This window comes from Lucilia cuprina, chromosome 2 (genome assembly GCF_022045245.1).
Source record: "Lucilia cuprina isolate Lc7/37 chromosome 2, ASM2204524v1, whole genome shotgun sequence".
Classification (NCBI taxonomy): domain Eukaryota; kingdom Metazoa; phylum Arthropoda; class Insecta; order Diptera; family Calliphoridae; genus Lucilia; species Lucilia cuprina.
In genome coordinates this window covers 14,313,376-14,333,648 of record NC_060950.1, presented here as the reverse complement: position 1 = coordinate 14,333,648, position 20,273 = coordinate 14,313,376, and the positions used below count along the sequence as shown (strand labels likewise).

At 27.7% G+C, this 20,273-nt stretch overlaps 1 protein-coding gene across 3 annotated transcripts in view; it reads left to right on the top strand.

Moving 5' to 3' along the window:
* Positions 1 to 566: 566 nt before the first annotated feature.
* LOC111682597 overlaps positions 567 to 20,273 on the top strand; it is a 39,895-nt gene continuing 20,188 nt past the window's right edge. The window contains exon 1 of one of the 3 annotated variants that reach the window (XM_046945062.1): positions 567 to 959. The gene's annotated coding sequence lies outside the window, so the exon portion shown is untranslated. The remainder of the gene's footprint in view (positions 960 to 20,273) is intronic. The other 2 variants (XM_046945060.1, XM_046945061.1) reach the window with 2 other exon arrangements.

Here is a 20,273-nt window from a genome sequence, read left to right as displayed (position 1 = left end):
TCATTAACAGAGCTTTAAACAAACGTTAACAGAAGCAAACAATATTAACAGAAGTCAAGTGCTGTTAAAGCAAAAACACCTTCATAAAATGTTCAATTGGACACAAAAGCTTTAAATTAAAAGCTTTTTTTTTGATGATGATGAATAAAACAACAAAACGAAACACAGAACAAAACGTAAATGGAAGAAAACAAAATTTATTTACAAACAGTTGCAATCTAACAGCGCTTACGAACGGTACACTACACTTCCAACAACAGCTAAATAAATAAAATAGAATTAAATTTCAAATAATTTCAAAAAAGAAAAATTTAACGAATTCAATAAAAGAAAAATCTAAATGCTTTCGCTCTGTTTAAAAAGTAAATAATTTGAAAAAATAATAATAATAAAAAAAATATGTTTAATTTGTAACTAAAATTTAACTTTTAATTCTATTGAAAAAAAATTATTAAAAAAGAATTTATTCGAAAAAAGTGAAGTGCACAACGACTAATTAATTTTCTTCATATTTAATAATAATTTAACGAACTCATTTTTTTGTACGACTTTTAACAATATATATTTTTTCTTTTTTTATTAAACAATTAAAAAAAGAAAAGTAACATACAGTTATAGAAAACAAAAAAAAGAAATTATTTTAAATTTTATAACAAATTTAAATTTGAAAAAATTAAATTCACGTGTTCATTTAAGAAAAAAACCTTTGTGTCTGTGACAAAGGACTAACTAGGACTGTGAATAAAAAAAATTATAAAAGTGTGAGAGAGAGAAAAAGTAAACGAGAAATAAGGTGTCTTATAAAATTACTAAAAAGACAAATTCGTGTTAACTGAGTTTGTTAAACAAAAAAAGTTTTCCACGTTAAAAAAACAAAAACTTTTTTAATAATATTTTTTTGTTTATTAAAAAAAAACAATAAAACAACTCAAGGATTTTTGTTAATTTGTCTCTAAAGTGTAAGTAATAAATTATTAGTTTGTAAGGAAAACTATATTTCTATAGGCTGAATCCTATGTACCCACAGACAAGATTTTATATATTCTAGAGACTTTTATAGGTCCTTATTTAAGGACTTGGATCAATAATGAACTTAACTATTCAGTTACTTTAAAAGAAAGTTGTATATTAGATCTAAGGAAATGTAACTCGACCTCTATCAAGTCTCCCTATCTTCCTCAGAGTAAAGAAATTCTTAAGGCTATATATCTTAAGAATCCAAATCAAACAAGTAATCGTTTTACTTATATTCGACTATTCAAAATCTTGTTTACCCACTCTTCAAGATTTTATATATTCCAGAGGCCTTTATAGGTCCTTATTTAGGGACTTGGATCCATAATGAACTAAACTACATACTTTGGACTTCTTCGCCAGAGTAAAGAAATTCTTAAGCTTGTATATCTTTTGAACTCAAATCAAACAAATAATTGTGTTATATTCGACTATGCATAGTGGGCAGAATGGGGCATAGCTATGCTGAATCCTATGTATACACCCACAAGATTTTATATATTCCAGAGGCCTTTAGGGGACCTATTTTAGACGCTTGGATCAATAACGGACTAAGCTATTTAGTTATTTTTTTACCACAGCAAAGAAATTCTTAAGTCTGTATATCTTTAGAACACAAATCAAAGAAGTAGTTGTGTTATATTCGACTATGTTGAATACTATGTATACACCCACAAGATTTAATATATTCTAGAGGCCCTAACAAGTTCTTCTTTAGGGACTTGGATCAATAATGGACTAAACTATTTAGTTATTTTGAAAGAAAGGTGTTTATTATAATCAATACAAAGAAATTCCCCTGGCCCACTATCAAGTCCCGGTTTGTATTTCTTCACCAGAGTAAAGACATTTTTAAGCCTGTAGATCATTAGAACCCAAATCGAACAAGTAATTGTGTTATATTACTCTATGCTGAATCCTATTTACTCACACTCAAGATCTTTTATATTGTATTGTATAGAATAGATGTTTATTACATCTAAAGAAAAACACCCATTATCGCAGGTATGTACTTGTCTCGGGCGGTAATCGAACCCACGGTCTTAGCATTAATAGTATTTCAAATACAAATCTGAGTCTGTACGTTATTTTGAAGCGATTTATTAAGAATAAAGTGAAAAAATCCGTAACAGGTGTTTTATGGGAGGTAGGGTCCATTCGCTTTAGCTTTCAGCCCTTTAGCTTTTCCCGTTTAGAAACTATAGTGTTTTCAAAAGTCAAACAGATGGACAGATTGACTTAGAATTTCATTTGGTGGCGTACGGGACTAATCAGTTCTCTAGTTATTCCCGTTTAAAACCTATTGTGTTCTCAATAGACAGACAGACAAACATAGCCAGATTTTCTTTGAATCTAATTTGGGGGCTTACCGAACTAATCTAGTCTGCTGAGAAATTTAAATGCGAAGAATATCCCAAAAACCCTTAATAGGAGTTACATTAATTGAACAAGAAGTAAGGTAGCGTATTGAGATCGGTAGAAACCTCATTATGGGCAGGTTAATCTATTCCTGTTATCAGTGAAGGAACCACGCACATAATAATGTATGAATCTGAAACTCTAGAAAATTATTTAATGATCGGTTCAAAATCATACCTAAAAAACTTACAGAAGGACTCTTAGATATTTTTGTTAAAAATCTGTTTAACATTGCGGTAATAAATTAAAATTAAAATTTCAAATACTATAGAGTTCGGTCAAACAAAGAAAATTCAAAACAAAATGGATCGATCCTCTTCGGAAAACCTCTAGTAAATTCAATAAATGTTAGTTAGTTTGAAAGAAGGATGAATATACATCAAATCTGAAGATATATACCTAAGCTTCTACTGGGCATGTTGTGCGTTCCTTAAGGCCACAAATGAAATACATAATTAAGATAATCGTGGTATTGAAAAGATCAGAAAATCATGTAGAGATCGGGATAATTTATTACTGCGGATTCCCTTAACAACAACCCCCAAAATTCCACATGATTTGAGTTGTTAGCATTCTGAATTTACATAACACTTTTATAAGTCCTTCAGATCGTAGGACAGAGAATAGAGTGAAAATGTTATATATTGATAAGATATTGTAAAAACATTTCTTTGGACTTAACTTTGCCAATTCGATTCAGAAAAAGTAATTCGAGAAATCTGTACTTGATTTAATCCGAAGATTTTACTATAGTACTAAAATCAAGTACAAAATATTTGTTTTAATAACGGATCCGTTAAGTGTGCAAATCTTAATTCAAGTCCTTTTCGGATCAGATCGATGTTAGATTGTTTTAAGAATGTAAAAGTTTGACTCGTACCTTAAAATATCTCAGCAAAAAAGTTCAATAGAAAAATGGGTTAAATTACCCGATATATGTACTTCCCTAATTTCGTTTTGTAAAGTGCTTTTGTCTGTCTCACATTGAGTGAGTGCATGTCTAACGTTTGTTTACTCAGAGAATTGATTGTGTCTGTTCTTTTTTGTTTTCCATTCCTTGTTGTGGTTTTTTCATCCTCTTCATTTAAGAAATTATGTGCGTGTTAGTAAGACGTGACTAACACATATATATTTTAACCTAGCATAACCCAGTAGTTTTACAACGAGTGAAATGAATTCTAAAACGACAGTGATTTCCATTCACGTCTAACCACCTGGTTAGCCCTATTCCATCTTTTGTCACGAATGTACTTTTTGTAAGCGAGGGAGAAGACAATCGTCACTTTAGTGTTCCCTTTGTAAAAAATAAACTTAATCATTTTATTGTCACTTTGTAATCTATGGGGTGACGATCGACTCCATCGTAGCACAGGATAAGCATTAAGTTAAAATAGTGGCTAGAGGTTACACTAGATTAAGTAATTCGGAAGGATTTAACAAATCTAAAATATTTTTATTAAAATATTAATAATAGATTGTCTTTAAAGTTGTGTCCATTTAAATGCCACTTATGAAGTTCACCCACTCCAAACCATTGCAACTAACTTACAGGGTAATTAATGAATTCATCAACTACCTTATTATAGTACCTCAAACTGCAGGGATTGTTTTAACTTAAGTATTAGTGGGTCTGCAGTATTAGTCGCGTGTTTATCCTGCGGTTTTCTATTAACAATTGTTAGTCATTGTTTTTTCCCTTTTATTCTTAGTCGTCGGGTCACAACCAGACCCCCCACCTCCCTAAGTTCCGTTTACAACTATTTGTTGTTTTTGTTGTTGTTGCTGTTGTTTCTATAATGTTAAGTTCATTGACACAAATTTGTCTTTTTTATTATGTTGAATGTTTTTTTAGATTTTTAGTTTCTTTAAGGAATAAAATTTATAAAAATGTCAGCGCATAAATAGAATTCTAAGGAAAAGTATACCAGTTCAAATGGTATAATGATAAATTAATTGACTGTGGTTATTATTAAATTGATCAAATAAAAAAAGTAGTCCACGGAATGTTTAAGAAGCATGATTGATTAAAACGAAACGAAATTACCTTGGAGGGAAATAAATTCGGTACTATTGAAGTTTTTTATATAGAAAAATACAAAAGTACTAATACTAATGTGTCTTTTTGTTTTTCGGCTAAAATGTGCTTAAAGTTCACCCGATTTCAATTTGTATTCTACACATTTCCGCGCTTTTAATAGAATTCTTGTGCTCGCAAACGTTTTAAAAGATTGACAAAAATCTCCATGGACTGATGGCTCTTTGTCTTGGTAATCATATATCTTTTTGTCTGATTGTTTTCTGAACCACTCGGATCGGGTTCTGATAAATTACATTGCCCAAAAACTTCTACCAGCAATCCAAATGCATTACAAAAGTAATTTTAATAAGATCTTCAGATATAAGTAAATATTTTCTGTATATATTCCGCAAATTAACCTTTCAACTTTTGGGGTTATAATGTAAATCTTGAATGAATTCGATTTCAGCTAACAGCTTATAGAACATTCAAGAGTTTCTTCTAAAACAACTTGTTATAGAGTGGGTAGTGTTTTAGTCTATTAATTGGAGGGTCGTGATTTTAATTCTCATCAGAAAGTTTGGATTGTTGTCAATACAATGGATATACATGAGAGAAAGGCAGAGAGTAAAAAACAACAAGAGAGCTTATTGTGTTTCTCTAGATTTGGCTATCTTCACTGAACTTGTATTTGTAATATAGAGTCAAATGTGAACCGATTTATCTAAATCTCACTGTTAACATACAAGCTATGGCAAAATATTTGAATCTTCTTTCTCCTAATTAAGTACCGCCATATTTTCAACAATCATTTAGACGGACGGACATGGCTGGGTCCATTTAAAATGTGTATAATAGACAGAATGAACATCATCTTTTTAAATGGTTTTATACCCTCCATCAAAAAAGGATGAGGGTCGTTCAAGAACGAGTCCAAAAAGAACCAATATAAGATAGTTCCTAGTACGAAAGCTTTGCTGAAATGGTTTGCTATGATCTTAAAAATAATTTTACTAATTTGATCTATACAGTTCTGCAATCATTCCTAAGAACACGTTTAGGTTTCCCATAACTAGCTCGAAAGAACGAAGTATTTTAGGACTTCAAAATTAAGAGAATGACGTGTGAATGAGGAAAAACCAGAGAACTGTAACGGTGGCTCTTCTCGTATGTCTGGTTTGGACTGTCTTTACTCTACTTGTATTTGTAATGCAATTATCAACAATTTGAAGAGCTCTTTAGAGTCAAATGTGAACCGATTTGCCTAAATCTCAATGTCAACATACATGCTACGGCAACAGGGAATATTTGAATCCACTTTCTACTATTTAAGTCCCACCGTATTTTCAACAATCAGTGAGGCTGACGGCTTGGTTTATTTAAAATGTATAACCCACAGAATTATCATAATCTTTTTTGATGGTTTCATACCCACCATCTAAAAAGATAAGGATTGCTAGGTCTGTCCGTCCGTCCGTCAGTGTATTCATCGAAACCTTGTGCTCAAGCTCGAGGTCGCAGAAGGCTCATATTTTCCCTTGATTCACTTTCTGAACATCATTGTTAAAATATTTCGGAATTCATGTAACTTTTATGTTTTTATTAAAAATAATCCTGTAAGTGATGTAGGGTATCTTATGGCCGGTCAAGACTGACCACACAATCTTACTTGCTTTAGAAATTTTCTTGTGATTCTTTAAAGCTTTCCTTAACAAGTTCTGAACAAAAATTATTAAATAACTTAAGCTACGTATAAAAAGTTGTCAGATCTTACAACGTTGGCAGAAAAATGTTCAGAAAGTATCTAACATTCGTGTGAATTAAAATTTTTCTTTTGAAACGTTATCAGAAAAGGCATTTCTGACAATTTAGACAATAATATAAGATTGACACGGTTATTAGATATTTTCTGAAATTATTAAATAACTAAAGCTACGTATACAAAGTTGTCAGATCTTACAACGTTGGCAGAAAAATGTTCAGAAAGTGTCTAACATTCGTGTGAATTAAAATTTTTTTGGAAACGTTATCAGAAAAGGCATTTTTGGCAATTTAGACAAAAATATAAGATTGAAACGGTTGTTAGATATTTTCTGAACATTTTTTCTGACAACATTGTAAGATCTAACAAGCGTGTATACGTATCCTAACTATTCAAGGACCTTACAGCGAATCCAACCATCTTCTATAGAACATAATTTAAAATTCCGAAGGTCAAGAATCAAGTAACAACTTAAAGTTACAAAATGTAATCATTTTGAAATCAAAAATTTTAAAAGAACTCTAAATAGAACAAATTTATATAATAATAAAAAAATCACGGTCATATGATATCTAGACTAAAAAAATCTATTTTACAAAGACCAAAAAATTTATGTAGAAATTTCCACAGAAATGCTACCGACAGCAAATGTATTGTAACAAATTATTTGTGGTGGCCAGTAAAGAAAATAAACTAAAATTGTTACTACAACCATTAGCGGTTATTATAATAAATAATAATGATTATTACCATCACCAAGTGGCAGTGGTACAACAACTATTAAGAAGTTCTAGTGTGAATATTACCCTATTTAACTACTAGAGAAGGTCGAAAATCAACTACAATTGCACTCCATTTAAAATAGTTTTTCTTTTGTTATTTGTACAATATTGACCATTAAGACTTCAAGGTTGTCAGACAAACCAAAAAATGTAGAAACAAATCAAGTAAAAATTAAAAAGAAAGAGAAGTAAGTGTAAATTACACAATTGACATGTTGTGAAAAGAAAATAAATATTAAGGAAATTGTGTTTATAGAACACTAACGTCTAAAAGACACGCCAACCTACCAACCAACCCAACGACCGGTCAGTAGTATTGTGACTACCAAATCTTGTCCTATTTTTATTTCCACAACTTTTTGTGTTACAAAAAATCTAATTTCATTTGATTGCAAAATTCAATTTGTTTTAAATACAAAATAATATTAATTATAATCAGGGAAACCGAAAACATGCTCTAAAAAAAGTGTTTTAAGCGCTTTAAATATGCCGTAAAAAACTCAAAATATGCTCTTAAAATTTAAAATATATGCTCCAAAAATAAAATTTTTTATTATTTTTTAACATTGAAAAGCTCAAAAAGACTGAAATTGTGATGAAATAATAAATGTTTAATATCATATTCTATATCCTAAAACATTTTTTTATAAATGTTTCATTTTATAGTTTCAAGAACTAGTATAATAAAATTCCGTTTTACGTTCAGATAACCAATAAATAACATGAAACCATTTGGTCCCCAAAAAACATATTCCAAACGACAAAGTTTAACACATTTCTTCCAATTGCATTCATAGCTTTTAAACTGACATTTTAATCGGTGTTGCCATAAAATCCAATAATTAGTTTTTTAAACTATAAAAATGGATTGGTCTCATGAAATCAAAAGTAATCGGTTTTATGTCCGATTTAAAATATAATGCTTTATTGAATAAAAAACTATAACATAACGAAATTTTTTTTTCAAAATTATTTTACAATAATTTTGAAAATTAAAAAAAAAAAAATAAAAAAATAGAATTTTATTTTTTTTTTTAAATAAAGTTTTGAAACGAAAAAAGCGAAAACATCAAAATATGCACTTAAAGAGTAAAATATGCTCTAAAAACTCGAAAATATGCCTTAAATATGCTAAAAAGTCAAATCATGCAAAATTATGCTCTTATGGGTAAAATATGCAAAAATATGCTCTAACAAATCGATGCCAAAATTCTCAAATTGGTCTGAAACGTGTAAATATCTTATCCATGAGTCCATACGACGCACCACAAAAAACATGCATTTGCATATTTTGGTTTCCCTGATTATAATTTTATGCATAATTAAACAGACATTTCGTGTCATGAGTTTGTTTATATTTTTTCCTGCATTACACTTTTTTTATTTATTCTTTTTAGATGATTTTTTAATGAAATAATTAATAAAACATTTAAAACATTCAATGAATTTTTACTCTTATTTTCTGCACTTAAAATTTAGAGTAAACTGTCGTCTTGATATTTATTAGCATTTTGCATGTCATTTCAAATGTTTAAGATTAATAATATACAATTCAACTTAACACAATTTGCAAACCAAAACTAGCCAATTGTTACCAAGAAAACTTTTAGGGCAGAGGTTCTCAAACTTTAAAATTAGGGGAAAAATTGCAGGTGAATTAGTAAAGCTAGTAAAACTAGTCCATAGTCTAGTAAAACTAGTCCATAGTCTAGTAAAACTAGTCCATAGTCTAGTAAAACTAGTCCATAGACTAGTCTATAGTCTAGTCCATAGTCTAGTCTATAGTCTAGTCTATAGTCTAGTCTATAGTCTAGTCTATAGTCTAGTCTATAGTCTAGTCTATAGTCTAGTCTATAGTCTAGTCTATAGTCTAGTCTATAGTCTAGTCTATAGTCTAGTCTATAGTCTAGTCTATAGTCCAGTCTATAGTCCAGTCTGTAGTCTAGTCTATAGTCTAGTCTAAAGTCTATACTCTAGTCTTTAAACTAGTCTATAGTCTGGTCTATAGTAAAGTATATAGTCTTAAATCTAATCTATAGTCTATTCTAAAGTTTCGATCGATTCATTAAGAACCTATTAATAAAGGGTAAGGTTTCGAAATTTATTTTCAATATGTATATATACATATATATCACAAGCTTTCATAGTGGGTATATAAAATGCGCTATAGCCTAATAAAAAACGTTTGTTCTCTTAGAATTTTCTTTAATTAAATTATTTTCTTAATTGCAACACATTTGTCATACAGTAGAACTTCTGAACTTTAAATGTTTGTGGAACAGAAGGAGATTTATTTTTAATTTGACTTTTATTCAAAGACTTTAGAAAGTGTTAAAAATTTGTGTTTAAATAGCAAATAGAGTATGAAGGCATTAAACGTTCGATTACGTATGTAAGAGAAACTTGTGCAATGTGAGGATCGTTTATATGATGATCGTTATACAAGAGCGAAAAAAATTAGCAAAATTTTGAATGTGAAGGTATTAAGAAATTCATTTGAAGCGATCATTTTAAGTTATGTGTTGTTTATTATGGTGTAATTGTAATAATTTCTTTTTAGGACGATCACTGTTTTTGAAAATGTATTAGTTTTCAGAGAGTGAGAAAAAAATTCTGTTCTTTGATAAGAACAATGAATGAGCGTTAGTCATTAAAATCATTTTAGTTTAGTTCCACCGATCTAAAGATTTTTCCCATTAGACAATTATTATTATTGTTATAAAGTTAAGAGGAAATTTTAACGGGTATTTTTTTCCTATTCATATAAATACTTTTATACTTTGAGTAATTTAAATAATTTTTTTATTTAATAATTTATTTTGTTTTTTACTCTCTCACGCATTTCTATTGTTCTTTGAAGAATATTTTCTTTTTTTTTGCGTTTCATAATTAGTTTTGTACATTTTTTTTTCTTTTTACAACATTTTCTTTAATTCTTTTATTTATTTAGGTTTTTTTTTGTGAAAAAAGAGAAAAAGAGTTCATTAGTTTAAATTTTGTTTTAAATGTAGTTTTTAACCATTTAAAGTAGTTTTTTTTTGTTTGTTGTTTTTGTTTCGTCTAACGACCGGTTTTAAGTTTAAAGCTGATGTCATGTCTTTTTCTATGGGCATGTGTTGCCAATATTTTGTTGTGTTGTTGTTGTTGTTGTTGATTTTGTGTTACTTTTTTTTACAGAATTTACGTGTTTTTCTTTCTTAATTTTGAAATCTTTCAAAATCTGGCTTAAACAACAATATCTTCATATTGTGGTAATTTTTTTGTTATTTTTTTAGAAATTTATTTGTTTGCTAATATTGTTGCTTTTTATTTATTTAATGTTATTTTTTGTCTATATTGTTATTTAAAGAATGAATGAATTTTGGAATATAATGATTTTTTATTTATAAAATTTTTTGCTTAATTTCTCATTAATCAATCGAAAACATAGCATGACAGAGGTTTATTTGATTAGGAAATGATCTTAGCTTTTTAATAAACTTTAAATTGGCAATTTGATTTAATGTATTCTTTTAATAACAAAATTAAAAAAAGATTTTTCATAAATTTAGATGGGTAAAAAAATCAATTGTGGACCGATAAATATTTAAACCTTTAATATGAATTTGTCTAATTTTTGTAAAGTTATATGTACTTATATTATTTTTAATGTGAGTTAGAAGTGTGTAATCGTTTTGTTTTTAGGGTGAGTTGGAAAATTTTTAACCAATTTTAAAAAAATTTGTCAAATTTTATAAAATTTATTTGAAAAACTCTACAGAAATAGAAGACCGGGTGGAGGTTTATAAAAAAAAGTCGACTAAGAAACTAATTTTTAGCCGATATGTATAATTGTAAGTGGTTATAGGACCATTACGTTTGTGCATTAGAACCATCAAAATAACACCCTCTTTACTAGAGGCCACTATAGTCCCACACAGAGGGAAACAATTTATGCACGCCTAGTTCTAAATCGACACCAAATCCGTTGTCAAGTATATACCGACAACACTATGTAAGGTTGGCAACTCAACGTTGTCAACATTGCAACAATTCGTTGTCGCAATCTTAATTTTATACAAATCCGTTGTCTTACAAACGTGGTCACAATCCATTGTCAATAGTGACATGAATGAATGACAACGTTTCGTTGTCAATACAGCATGGTGTTGTCATACGTATGTATATACTTGACAACGGATGTTATTGAAAAATTTGTTGTCAATTTGGTACTAGACGTATATATTTATTTTTCCCTCTGTGTAGACCCACAATATTACATTTAAATTATGACCTTCCGTCTATCTATTGAAATCACTATATGGTCGAAACGAAAAGACAAGGAAGGCCTTAATTGTTAAGGGGCCTTATTTGCTACAAAATCGATCTAGCTTTGTTCGTCTGTCTATCTAATGAAAGCACAATAGGAACCTAACTCATGACAGCACAACAGTACGGCTCTGATGTAATAACGAATAAAATTGCCGATAGCTATCGACCTTATATGATTATTCAGCGTGTTTAAAGTACAAAATTTAAAATTCCTATTTTTTGAGATTTTTTTTAAACTTAAATATCGATTTACTCAAAATTTTATTTTTGTGGCAAGGAAAAGACAAGGAAGCTAAAGGATAAAGTTTATTATAGTATATATGTTAAGGGGCCTTATTTGCTACAAAGTCGATCTAGCTTTGTCCGTCTGTCTATCTAATGAAAGCACAATAGGATCCGAACTTGTTTTGTTAAGTTCGAATCCTAGAAAAGATAACGAAGCTAAAGGATGAGGTTTATTATAGAATATATGTATGTTATGGGTCCTTCTAAGAATCAAAATTCAATCTAGATGTATCTGTCTGTCTATCTACTGAAAGCATAATAGGATCTGAACTTAAAAAAAACTATGACAATGACATTTTTGAATAATATTCCATAAAGGGTTAAAGGTTCTTAGATCTGCAAAAGTACAGTTATTTTGAATATTACAAAAAAAATATCGAAAATATCAGAGAAATATATATAGTTATATATAAATGGATCCCCTTTTCGAAATTCTCTTCTCAATTCTTTAATTTATTGTATGATATTGGTAATTTTAGTAATTTTTAAGAAATCCCAAGCTATTCCATTGCAAATCCCTTTCCATTTACCTTAAAAAATTACACTTTCCTAACCATATGGTTAAATTTTATTCTATATATACCTATAAATTTTTGTTTTAATTAAGAAAAAAAAACTTTTTTGACACCTACTACTACTATAAACAAAATAAATTAACATTCACAAATACAACAATAGAGAGATAACTTTAATAAAAAAATCTCGTTAAAAACATGTTGTCATTACTTTTAATAAATATATAAAAATTAATTAATAATACTACTACTACAACTACCACTTATATTCGCAACATGACGTAAAGTGTTTTAGGAAATACTTATACACGAACACACAAAGACTTGGGCAAACAAATTTGCAGCAACATTTTTAAGAAATTTTTTAAAATATTAATTAAATTATAAAAAATATTAATTAACACTTTATTTTTATGGTAATTAAAGTGATTGGTTTTTGAGCTGATTACTTTTAGTTCTCAAGAAGGGCTTAATATTGTTGTAATCGATCTGAGAAATTTTCTATACGTTTAATGGAGATTGAACTAATAGGGTTCTATAAAACGACTTTCGAATAATCGAACAATCGGCTATGAAAGTACGAAAAGTCGATTTTGTAAATAAAAGTCGAAGAAAGTCGAAAAATCGTTAAATATCGAAAAGTCGGAAAAAAGCCAAAACTCAAAAATAGTAGAAAAATGACAAAATTATTCGAAAATTTTGAAAAAAGTGGAAAAAAGTCAAAAACTGTAAAATATTCGAAAAAAAACCGAAAACATTCAAAAAATAGTCGAAAAAATTCGAAAGAATCCGAAAATAGTCAAAACATCGAAAAAATTGAAAAGTCGAAAAGTCAAAGTGTCGGAAAAAGTCGACTATTTATAAAAACTATCTGTATAACGAGAGATAACGAAGTCGAGATGAAATTGTTGACAATATACAGAAAAAAGTCGAAAAGTTCCAATGTACAATAAAGTAAAGAAGAATATTAGAGTCTCTTGATTAATAATAAGGAATGGTTGTAATACAACGATTCTTGATCTTGGTAAAGATCGAAATAAAATTAATCTATAACGAAGTCAAAAGTAATTCGATGGTTCTTAATGTCACCTAAGAATATAAATGTAAAACTATCGACATAGCGACAAGTTAAAAAGTGTTCTTGAGTGGAACTAGACTACAACAAAGTGAATACAAAATCGATAGAATAGGAATGTAAATAAACCCATTTAGCTATAACAAAGTCCGGAAGACATCTTAAGCACTGGACTATCACCTACAATACAAGGAAATCAAAAAGAGTTTAAACTCCGATTTATTATGCTAAATTACCGATGTTATGCTAGCTGTCTTAAAATTCGACTTATTTTTTGCTTGTTAGAAGAAAAAAAGTTTAAAATTCTAAGGGCATTTTTTTCAATCCACCTAAATACCCCTAATACTCCAAATGCATAAATTAGTTTTCGTATTTTCTTATTAAATTTACTTAGATCTTTCTCCCCTCATCATAATGATGACATTCAAGCAGCGTCATCATTTTGTTTAAAAAACAAGTGAGAATGTATAGTCGGTCATGGCCGACCATGAGACAATGCAAGATATAAGCGTTGGTAGTGGGATATACATCTACATCAAAGTTATTTATGCAGAATTTAATCGGGATATGCAAGTATCTAAAAGTAATTTTGACATTCAAGACATTTTCAAAAGGAAACCTAATATGGATGCTAGGGTCAAATAAGGCCCTTTCATTACGAAAACTTGCAATATCAAATTTTTGTCTATATGAATAGAGGTACTAGAACATTTATCATTATATTAAAGAGTAAACCTGTTTTGGTTCTTTTGTACAGCCCATGGGTCTGTACAGATTTAATTCTCGTATGAAGATAATAGTTTTTATTGGTGAGAGTTTGACTATTTCTTTGGAGCCAGTGTTGCAGATTCAGATTCTTTCTCCACGAGTCCTTAGGTTTCCTCCTGACAGCCACAGTATATGCAGTTATCATAATTAAGAGTTCAAAAGCCTTACGGATGTATGGGGACTAAGCGTAAATATGATCCGATTTACAATAGGACAAAAGAAGTGCATATGCCATATTTCTTCGCATAGAAAAATCGACTCAGATTCTTAGCCGATTAGTACACTTTACGTTCCCCACTAAGGGGGTGTACGGTATAACAATGATAAAATTATTTATATGTGTTCTATTGTCATTCAACAACTTTAAAAACAGAGATAAATCTAAAGTCAAAGATCAGATTTCAATTTATTGTTGTAGAACGTAAACTAATATAAATAAATAACAACTCATAAAATAACCCAGCAAAAAATTTAATTTCCATATAGGGAAATAAAATGCTGAAAATTTACCTATTGAATAGCATTTAAAGTCATTACATGTATTAACATGATAATGTCATTGAAGGCAAATCTGTACAACAATCGCTTACAAGTAATTAGGCAAATAAGTCAAAGTTTATCGTGTGAAGAAGATTCTATATCTTCTTACAGAAACGGACTAATCAATTAAAAAGTATTAATTTAATGCATGATTAATAAGTCAGTGCTTCTATAAAATCAGAACGATATATAATAGTCATTGTAAAGTATGTAAATAGGTAAGTGGTTACAATTGCAAATCATTACCTAGTTTTTGCTTGGGCAATTACAATTGTTGACATACAAAATTTTCTTGAACCCAAAGGCCTTTTACAATAGGAATAAAATCTACACAAAAAAATATTAACAAAGATTAATTTACTCTTATATTAACATGCAAAAACGAAATCATTTAGTTTCTTTTTAACAGCTCAATGAAATTATTAAATAAATAAAATTATTAATAATAAATATTAAAAATATACACATAAAGAATGAGATCATCAATGTTATGGGCTAGATCAAGAGAAAAGAACAATATCAATTACCTTGCGCCAACAACCAATAAATTCACTCAAGCAAGTATTTATATGAATTTAAGAAAAAAAACCTGTGCTAGATTTACACCCAAACTTATAAATAAAAAAAATATTATTAATAAAGAAGTAAGAATAATAACAATACAAACACAAATAAATAACAATATTCTCAAATTTTGTTTTTATATATTTTTTTGTTTAATTTTCAACAAAAAAAGTATAAAAAATACGCATCATTGCCATATGGTGCTGTTATCAAATAAACGCCACCACAGAAGCGTAACTTGAAATGCTAAGACCAGGGTTTGAAAGTGACTTTTTTAGAATAATTTCATAATGAGCTAATGAATACAATTTCTCTTTTTATGCTCAATGCGAATAAATCTGTGAACTATTTTCACATTTCACCCCAGCTTCAAAATACAAATATAGTAATAAAACTTGATCAAATGTATTGTCAATAAAACGTTAAAAATTAAAACTATATGAAATTATGTAAAACTACAAATTTTGTGTAAAATAAAAAAAATCTAAGTAAAATTACAGAATTTGTGTAAAATTACAAAAGCTATTAAACTACAGATTTTCTGTAAACTAACAAATTTTGTGTAAAATAACATATTTTGTTTTAAATTACAAATTTTGTGTAAATTTATGTTAAATTACAGAATTAGTTTAAAACTAAAAAAACTGTGTAAAATCACAAATGTTACTAAAAAACTATATAAATTTACAAATGTTACGTAAATCTTCCTAATTATAGATTGTAAATGTGTAAAATAACAAATTTTGTGTAAAATTACAAATATTTTATAAAACTAAACGATTTGTGTTAATTTACAAAATCTATGTAAAATTACAAAATTTGTAAAAAAAAACAAATTATAAATGAATATTTTTGTGTAAAATTACAATTTTTATGTTAGGTAAGTTATCATCAGGAGTTAAGCTTTAATTGAGTCCTATACGTCCCTTTGTATTGTTTGTAAAGAATGGCAGTAAGAGAGAGAAAGGTGGAAGAGAAGAATAAAGGAAATATTCTAGACGCAAGTGGATAAAGTAAAATAATAAGCGTCAATCTAATACACCGTTCAGACGATACACTTTTTCATCATTCACGTTTTCATTCAACTGTCAAAATGAATGTGTCATAAATCGGGTTAATTGGCTTTTAAAAATGTTAGAATACGTTTTAATTGAAAAATTGACATATAAGATAGATCATAGAAATGTGACGACGCTGGGTTGGAATCGTTTTTAGGGCCGAGCAGTTGGTAAGAAGATGATTGAATGTTTCCTTTTCATCGTTTTATGAAAGACCCATACGCCTTTGATGGTTTTCATTACAATGACCATAGTTTTCATGGCAATAACCAGTGTTAACTAATAAATGGGTGCTCAGATGCGTTCTGCTAAAACCTACTTGATAGAATGTTCTGTAGATATCCATGCGAAGCACTTTTTTGATCGAGCACAGAGGAAAATAAAAAAATTCCCGTATGGTGCCAAATTGACACCCAAGTGTTTATAATTTTTCAATAACATTCATTACGACAACACAAGTTGTTGAAATCTAAATTTTATACACATCCGATGTCAAAATGTTAACAAACGTGGTAAGCTCATTTTCGACAACGCATTGATTGTCAATATGCCAACGTCAAACGACACTTTGGTATCAATTTGGTATGAGGCGTGTATGCTCATGAGACCAGTGGTCTTGAGTTAAACTATAACATGTATCGAATATATGTTTCCTAATGACCTTATGTGGAATGGCACAGAACTGGTCTATGCCAAGAATAGCGTTCCAACTTTCGTCAAAGTATTAGCAATCTTGTTGCCGGTTGTTTTCCCGTGCCCATTGGCTCAAACAAGGGTAATAGTTGAATATCTCAGCATCTCATTCGGAAACGCCCGGCATTTTTAAGACAGTCTTGATTTAGAATATACACTGATGAGGTATTTATCTATGGTTTGACTATTAGTATAGATTCCGACATCTCTGTTGTGAACTCATCTTTAAGTCTAAAGGAAATTTTAGTTCCATTTACCTCAATCTGTGCAAAAGAATAAATTCTGTGTGAAACTACAATTTTTTGAGAATTTGCGAAATTTTTTAAAAAAATTCGTATAAATTTACAAATTCTATGTAAAATATAATAGTTTGTGTAATATTACAATGACATATTCTCTGAAATAACAGATTTTGATTTGAAAATATTTTTTTTTAAATATATTTAGCGTAAATCTATCGAATTACAGATTTAATGTAAATCTGTCAAATTACGAACATAAAAATCTTGTGTAAAACTAAAATTTTGTTTAAAATAATAAATATTGTGTAAATTTACAAATTTTGTATAAATTTAAAAAAAAAATTTCTAAATTAACAAAATTTTTGTGTAAATTTAAAAAGTGTTGTATAAATATAAGAAAATGTTGTGTTAATTAACAAATTTTGTGTAAAATAACCAATTTTGTGTAAATTTACAAAATTTGTATAAATTAAATTTTTGTAAATTAACAACATTTTATGTTAATTTACAAATTTTGTGAAAATTTAAAATTTTGTGTAAATTTACAAATTCTTTGTTAATTTACAAAATTATGATTAAATTTATAAAATTTAATGTGAAATTATAAATCTCCCATTTCGTATAAAATTTAAAACATTTTGAAAAATTAATTTTGTTAAAATTTGCAAATTTTGTATAAAATTTAAAAGTTTGTGTAAAATTACAAATTTTGTGTACAATTACAAATTTTATGGAAAATTATAAATTGTTAATGTAAATTTGAAAAAAAAATTGGTGTAAAATGAAACAAACATTTTGTGTAAAATTGCAAATTTTTTGCAAAATCACAAACTTTTGTGTAAAATTACAAATTGTTGTATTCCTAATTTTTTAAGCTTTCCCAAGAGAATTATTACTAATTTACCCACACCCTGTATTTTTTTGAAAATAAATTAAGGTAAATTTGTTTCAATTAACGTGTGTTTTTTTTTTTAAGAATTTCTGTTTTATTTTTTTTTTTTGTTCCAAAAGCCAAACAAATAAAAAAATTACCTTTTTGAATTTTTTTAAATTTTTTATTTATTTCAATTTTGTTGAAAATTATGATGTGATGTCATACATATAAGTGGTTGTTGATCATTTCAGGCTTTATAAAGAGGAATTAGCGTGTAGTTTTTTTTTTTCTAAACAAAAGATTATTATTTAATTTGTTTTATAATTTAAAAAAATAAAAACAAACTTAAACCATAATAAAGTAGAATTTTTATAATGATTATCAGTTATTTTAAATTTATATTATACATTTGAAAATATTTTAAATATGCAAATATAAAAAAAAATTCTAGCAAATTTTAAACATTTTTTAACAAAATTACTAAAGTTTCAAGATAAAAAAATACTAACAACAAAAAAGAGCAGATAATTTTAAAAAACCATAACAAAGAAATAAACAAAATATTTTTTATTTGAAAAAAAAGTAAAGAAGCACAACCGTTAATTATCAGCAAAATAAAACAAAAATTTGAGGAAGAAACCTTAAAATGACGTCATTATTTTGTAAATATTTATAAACAATCACTTATCTACCACTTCTATTTTAATCCCCCATTATATTCATTCAGTCATTCATTCATCATCAAATGCTATTAATTTACTTAAGTACTCTGAGTGGTGGCACTTGAAAGACTTCAGGTGGGGGGAAGAAAGAAAACAAGTTTCAAAAAATCTTTCTTCATATTGCAAATGTAGTCGAATTTAATATTCTTGTATTGTGTTTAATCACATAAACAATTTGAAATTATGTCAAATTGAAATTCAAGTTCTAGTTAAAGAAAATTTGCATACTTACATACATAGGAACTAAATACTAAATGAAAGAAATTTGAGATTAACACACAATGAACTGCTGAACTAACCAACTAAGTAAATAAGTGGTTACTTGAGTAATCGTTTAAGTTGTTAAACTAGTTTTCTTTTGGAAATTTTGTTTCTGTAAAGTATACGGAAGTAGACGATTTTTGTTTAACAAACATTTTTACAACATGTTTCAAAAGGTTTTTTTTTTTAATTTGATTTGATGTACATTTTCGAATTCCAAATTTAGTATAAAATTTGTCAACTATAAATCAACTTTAACATTTTGTGTAAAATTACAAATTTTCTGTAAAAATATACATTTTGTGTAAAGCCACACATTTTGTGTAAATTATAAATTTTGTATAAAATTACAAAATTTGTGTAAAATTACCGATTTTTTGTAAAATTACAACTTTTGTGTAAAATTAAAAATTTTGTGTAAAATTACAAATATGGTGTAAAATTAAAAACTTTGTGTAAATTTACAAATTTTGTGTAAAAATATAAATTTTTTGTAAAGCTACACTTTTTGCGTAAATTATAAATTTTGTATTAAATTACAAAATTTGTGTATAATTACCGATTTTTTGTAAAATTACCAATTTTTTGTAAAATTACAAATTTTGTGTAAAATTAAAAATTTTTGTATAAAATTACAAACTTTTTTTTTGTAAAATTACCAATTTTTTGTAAAATTACAAATTTTGTGTAAAATTACAAATTTTTTTGTAAAATTAAAAACTTTTGTATAAAATTACAAACTTTAAGTAAAGCTAACCATTTTGTAGAAAATTTTGTGTAAAATTAATTATTTTGTGTAAAACTACACACAAATAATGTCATTTAAATTGGATATTTCATTTATTAGTTGAATATAATAAAATTAGTATTTTTGTATAAATTATTTAATTTTTAAAATTTTTACCTAAAGAGTACTATTTAAACACCCTTAAGGAAATGGCAATTAGCTATAGTACCTCTTTATGTATAAATTTAAATATCGAGCTAATCATCATGCAAAGATTACGATTTTTGCAACAAAAATCTTGCACGAAAGGAAGTAAAAGAAATCTAATTAAAAGATTATCAATATAAACAATTCGAAAAGTCTAATCGGCCATGTTCGACCATTTAATTCCCTGCGTTAGTTAAAATTTTATCTTGATTCCGATATATTTAACCAATTATGGAGAATGGATTTATGTTTACATAAAACTTAAAACCAGAGTCAGACAGTTTTAATGGTTAGCGTTGATATAGGACTAATGCTTTCATATCTAACAAATATTAGACTAGACTATAGACTAGACTATAGACTAGACTATAGACTAGACTATAGACTAGACTATAGACTAGACTATAGACTAGACTATAGACTAGACTATAGACTAG